Source organism: Quercus lobata, chromosome 7 (genome assembly GCF_001633185.2).
Source record: "Quercus lobata isolate SW786 chromosome 7, ValleyOak3.0 Primary Assembly, whole genome shotgun sequence".
Taxonomy (NCBI): Eukaryota; Viridiplantae; Streptophyta; class Magnoliopsida; order Fagales; family Fagaceae; genus Quercus; species Quercus lobata.
The window spans coordinates 38,255,114-38,261,719 of record NC_044910.1 but is presented as its reverse complement, the minus strand read 5'-3'; the positions used below and the strand labels follow the sequence as shown (position 1 = coordinate 38,261,719).

The window sequence follows — 6,606 nt, the reverse complement described above, 5'->3', positions numbered from 1 at the left end:
CTCTTGGACCTCCCTCCGTTCGGGACTTTTTCGAGGACCATCATGCTGAGAGCCCCTTGACTCCGCCTGATGCGGGCTGATATCACCCTGATGCAGCCCCGCTGCGGGGTGAGGCAATTCCACTCCTTCCATCGAAAACGTTGTGTCGGAGGTTGTACAAGCTAACACAGGCTCTTCCCACAGACGGCGCCAATTGTAAGGACACGATTTGATGACGAACCTAAACAGTATTGGGTTCGTACGTAAAAGGCCCAGACAATATGATTTGTAGAGCGTGGGTGTAAAGAGCTAGATTAACGGTGGTATCTACCTCCGAAATTTTCTTTCAAGCCCATACCATGTTTTCCTTCTCTTTTGTTGGTATAATCAACGTCTTTTCTTAAATCCCTAGTGTTACTCTCTCTCCCTCTCTTCTTCCTTCTTTCTCTTCAGTTTTATGTGTGTTCTCCTTTTTTTCTCGATCCCCTTCTCCATGTTCCTCTTTTAGTTTATATACTCCCCTGCGCGATCCATCTTCACCGAACACGTGTAGATTGTGCCCGGGGGATTTCTTTCTGTCCCATCTGGCGCCTCCTGGAACTTCCTATGGGCAGCTGTAAGGCTGCTTTCCTGCTGCTCAGGTATCACCTCCACATTAATGCGGCCAGAGAGTTGGTTGAGAGGTCATTAATGCGGAGGCAGCTATAGTTTTAGATATTTGTTGGCCTTATCTCTTTCATCTTTAGTCGGCTACTCTACCCCTTGAGATGACCTACTTCTGAGGTCTGATCGTGGTGATACCACGTCCTGATCGTCTTCGGACGCGATCGTCCTCGGACGCATACTGCCGAGGAGGATGGCGTCCTCCGACGGGTGCACGACCTCGGATGGGCCACTGGCCCAACAATCCTCAACCAATTCTGAATCCTATGGGCCTATCGACCGAATGATCCCCACAGCTGTTAAAAAGTGTTTTTTGAAAAAACTGAGTGTTTGGTTATTACTTATAAAAATAGTGGTTTGTGTGATAAAATACCAAAAAAAAAAGAAAAAAAGTGGTGGTTTGTGTAGTAAATTACAAAAAAAAAATGGTTGTTTAAGTGGTAAATTATCAAAAAGAACAATGTATATATAAGAGAGTTTATTTCATTTTTAAATCAACTACTTCATAATACTTACTCAAAAAAAAAAAAGCTACTTAATAATAATAATATTGTCATAATTATTTATTATTACTATTACTATTATTGGTATTATTTTAAGGGTCATGCTAACGAGTGCCCTTAGGGCACTCCTTAATAATCCATTTTAGGAAAATTTTAATACCACTTTTATGGAAAATGGAAAAAGCTGTCAGAATATTAATTATTTTTTTTCATTTCCCATAAAAATTTTCTTTAAATGGATTATTAACCAGTGCCTTAAGGGCACTGGTTAGTATTTCCCTTATTTTAATAATGTTAGTTTTTTTAGCATCAATTATTTGTTAATCAAAAAATTTTGAACCAAGTATGTTATCTATCTTACTTTAATAATGTTATCTATTTTTAATAATATCAATATCACTATTTTAATAATATTTTGTCTTATTGAATATGGTGTTATCTGTTCCGGCATGATTTTCTGAAGGGGTTTCAAAGGGTAAAGTTGGGTTTTTAATAAAACAAGTGAACAATTTCGTAATTGAACCAACAATTCTTGAAAGTTAAAGTGGTTTTTTTGCAAAAGCTAGCCGAAGGTAGTGGCGGAGCCAGGAATTTATCTTTGGAGGGGCCATCTATAAAAAAATTTGTGTGTGTATGAAATCTAAAATAGTAATGTACAATACTCCATAACTCAATGTGTGCTATAAACAACAATTAAATACATGTTAATTTTTGTTGAAGTGCTAAATACATGTTAATATAGTAGTATATACTTTATATTTTAATCAAACTAATCAAGTACATTTATAAATTATAATGCCATACGGTATATAATATATTGATTATTATAATAACAAATAATGTATTATAAGGAACATAAAAAAGAAAACAGATGAAAAGTAAAGTAAAGAAATCAAAAGAAAGCAAATGAAAAGTAAAGTAACACGTACGGGAGCACTATACATGGGTAAGGAGCCTATGAAAGTTTTAAACTTGTCTTTCACTCTTTTTTGTCTAGTTTAGTCGCACTAAACTTTTACTTTTATGTTGTAAACACAAAACTGTAGTAGCATTAATATTACTTTTTCATTTACCAATTACTACTCATCACATCAGCCATTTGTAATATTTTTTGTAAAATAATTTGTATCTCTAGCATTATTTTTTTATTTAAATGAGAGTTATGTTTATTTTTAGACTTTCTTAAATATATATGTATATTATTGGGTATGGGGCCAAAATGATAAGGTTTTTTTAAAAAATTTCAAATCATTAGGATAATTCAAAAAAATATATTCATTCATTTTTTTCAAAATTTGGGGGGGGGGGGGGGGGGGGGAAGGCCCCCTTCAGTCCTTGTGATGGTCCACCACTAGCCGAAGGTCCTTCGACTTTTTTGGGATCTTGCACTTTTTGAAAGTACAACTTTTTGCTAAAACAACTTTTTAATACCCACCAAACACCTAACATTTTGAACTTTGAAGTAAAAAAATGCTTTTTGCAATATGAAAGTACAAGCAAATGAGCACAAAATAATATATCTTTACCTATACTTATGATCCAAGGCAAACTTGCACTACTACCATCCCCAAGGTTGATAAAACAGTTTTTGATAGTTCATTACAATGGAGGAATAGGGAAATCTGATCCCGAATATTTTCGTTAGAAATATTAAAAATTTTAAGTTATATTACAGGACGACACAAATTGAGTAATTGGTATAGTCGTTGCCTTGCACACGTTGCTCCTAGTCACATATTCTATTTTCCTACTTGATGGTTCTAATTAATTCAAAATTACAATCGGACTAAAGTTAGTCCTAAAAAGTTAAGTACTACTGCATCGTTAAGAACTTTTTTTTAAAATCCGTTTGCACAAAATTTTGTCAAAATTTTAATATTTCACATTTTCTGATTATAGCAATATTTTAGAGAAATGTTAACGAATTCTTTGATTTAAAAACTATTTTTAAGAACATTTTAAAGAAGAATGATAAAACAATTAACAATTGCAACACCCATCAACATGACCCAATATCAAATCAACATGACCCAATATTTGATATGGATAATTTGTTTAAACAAAAACAAAAATAAAGAAAACCTCATCCCAACAAATTTAGTTGGATGGCCTAATTAAATCAGGAGATTATTGACTTATTGTGAAGTAAGAAGTTTTCACTACTATCACATTTCTATTCCGGTCAAAAATATATTCGTCCTTGCCTAACACACGCACAAATATATTCGTCAAATTCATCCATCTTTCAACTATTAAAAAACTACAAAAGAAAGAGTTTAAAAGGAAAAAAAGGAACTTCAATTCTTCACAATCCCAATCCTTTCCATACTAAACAAACTTCAATTCAACAGGTTTTTTCTTTTAAGGTCAAAAGAAACAAGCTTTCTTATAGGTACACGTAGAAGTTGTCCACATTCTGTGCAATATTGACTAAATTTACAAATGCGTAGGTTAGTTTGCCATTAGTCTAATCCCTTTCTTGGAGGTAAACATGAACACTAGTCTGTGGTTGGTCCTTGAGACAACAATCAACAAAACGATCCACAACGCAAAGCGTACTAAGATAAACATGAATCGCTCTACAAATTAACTTCAAAAGCTCAATCAATTTTCAAAGTGCTTAAAAGCAAAAACAAAATAGAATGATTTTAAAAAAATAAATAAAACATGATCTCTCTTCTCAGATTGGCAACAAGTCAGACAATTATATATGCCTCAATAATTATGTTCAAAAAGGATTTCACCTTTCACACATCTAATTGAATCATCATTCTAGCCAATCCATTTTCCTTCACTGAAAATCAAAATCTAAAAAACCAAAAATTAAAATGTTTCCCCACCTTAAAATGAGACAAACTAAAAAATGTAGCAAGTTGGACTGAAAATAAGACCCACTATTTGAAACTATGAGGTTCCAAAAAAAATGAGAAAAATTACAGATCCAATGGCAAAAATTATAAGTCCAAAAAAAATTAGTTCATAAAAATCTAAAAACAAAAACATCAAGTTAGCTAAGGATCTAACTAGCGCAAAGCTAAAATAACTAAAAATTAAAATGTTTCCCCACCTTAAAAATGAGACAAACTTAAAAATGTACCAAGATGGAGCTGAAAATAAGACCCATTAGTTGAAACTCTATGAGGGTTCCAAAAAAAATGAGAAAAATTACAGATCCAATGGTAAAAGAGACATGCCTCATGAAAAAAACCAAGCAAGGTGGGACAAAAAGGAGGACTCAAAAGGAAAACCCTAGAGAGAAACCCCAAACCAAAAGAGGTAGACTTTGATTTAGCGCAGCTATGACTCAAAACGCTTCCATGGTAACTAAAGGAAGGCGATCTTAAGGGCTGCGCTTACAGTTTTTAAAAACTTCATGACCCAGAAAATAATTTTCTTCAAAAAAGAGACAACGCAAACAGTGTAAAAGTGTAGGAGAGAACAAGGTAAGGAAAAGTGTGAGTGAGAAACCCTAGCGAATGATGTGAGCTTGGACAGGGAGGGCAAATATATAGGCTGTAATGCTTTTTGGGATGACATATATGCCCTTGTATTTTTTCCAGAATGACAATCTAATATTTTGGGTTATGAGCTTTCTTTCTTTTCTTCTCTTTTTTTCTTTTGGTTGGGTTGGAGGCCTGTTAGATTTTGGGTTATTTGTTATTCGGGCTTTTGTTATGGGCTAGCCTAGTTTGAGTTCTGGACTGATATGGAGGGATTTGATAAATATGGTTGAGGTTGGGCTTAGTTCTTGTAAAAAAAACTGGAAAATGCTGTGAAGTGAGGCCGTGTTTTAGCATGAAGCCTGGAAAGCTGCCTTTACAAATACCTTGTTAAAAAAAAAAAAAAAGTTCAAAAGTTTTTTTTTTTTGACCAAAAGTTCAAAAGTTTTTGATTCTCACTTGGTGGTATCCTCCATCCTGTTTATGTGAAAAATAAGTAAAATGTGCTTTAATCATGTGATCGTATGGCGTTAGAGATATTAATGTTTAAGATATCCAAATTTATTTTGGCCCAAATACTCATGTACTTATAAAACAATTCATGTGATCCTAATCCTACTTGACAACTCCTCACTAGTTTAGTGTTGGCCTTTGGTTTGCTATGTCATTATTATTGTTGTGGTTGTAAAAGTGTTTTAGAGTTCTTTTTTTTCTTTTTTTTTTCTTTTTTCATTTCACTCTTAAAAGTTTTTTTATTTTATTTCTATTTTAACATACCATCTTACGACTTACCAAACATCTCTTCTTTTATTTTAACACACAACACAATAAAATAATAATATAAAGTTATAAACAACCCAATTAAATCATATATCCGAACTCTCTCTCTTCTCTTCTACCTCTCTTCATCTTCGACTGTGTCTCTCTCAACCACCCACACCAACCACCTTAACCCAAACCCTTATCAACCCATCAGCTAGTTGCCATCCACCACCCAAACCTATATAAACAGATCAATCCATCCATCGCCCACCACCAAAATCCATATCAACCTAACCACCATGAATAGCCACACAACCAGCGATCTCCACCACAACCTCTGTGACCCAAATCCACCGATCTCCACCACAACAATCCAACCAATCTATGAGAGAGAGAGAGATGAGAGATATAACAAAAAGGCTTTAACAATGCCTTAAACTTGCTACAATAAATACATTACTGTAGCATGGTTGTAAATTTTTTAAGTTTAGAATCCGCCGAACCATCGCCATTGAGTCTCTGAGAAGGAGGGGGAAAAGTTCTAGAATAGTCAATTGAGGAAAAATCGAGTCAGCTTGACCCTTTTTTTGAATGATGTACTAAGTGTCCAAGTTCATATAAAAACTATTAGCCCAAAAACCTTTTTATTTTTTTTAATGAGTAGTGAAGCCCATATAAAAATTAAGCCCAGGGATGCCCAGCTCATATATGCCTAACCTGAACCCACTTATTTGATATCCTAAGTTAAAGAGTCAATAAGCCTGTGTAAAAACTCTTAAGCCCAGTAAGCATTTTAAACAAACAATTAGAAAGCCCTATACAAACTTTGTTTAAATCACACTTTGAACCTCAATTGTTTACAAAATCATATTTTAGCTTGTTTTAAAACGTTCTCAAAATTGCACTTCCTAAACTTTTTCATGCATTCGTGTGTTATATTATTTCATAGCAACCATTCAATCTTCATTGTTTTCATTTTATTGATGCAAAAAATTAGTTAATTTAATAAAATCAGAATGATGATCCCTCTTTTTTTCCCCTTCTAATTTACAGCTTGAAAAATGGAAGCAGTTGATTCAAGAAAGAGAAAGTTTGATGAAATGGAAGAGCAGTAAGTAGTTGATGAAGCAAAATAGCACTTCTATCCTCGTTCTGTCATCTACCCTCAGTCATACTTGTGGCTTGTTATAAGTCAAGGAGAAGATTTACAGAATCAAACCTTTGTTGATGTGTGCCATCCAGTTGTAGACCGTCAATAC

At 33.9% G+C, this 6,606-nt stretch overlaps 1 non-coding gene across 1 annotated transcript; it reads right to left on the bottom strand.

Annotated features, from left to right (window-relative positions):
- Nucleotides 1-3,828: 3,828 nt before the first annotated feature.
- Nucleotides 3,829-3,927, bottom strand: LOC115954351. The gene has a single exon (XR_004083891.1). It is a non-coding gene; the product is annotated as a small nucleolar RNA Z266 (small nucleolar RNA).
- Nucleotides 3,928-6,606: the final 2,679 nt, after the last annotated feature.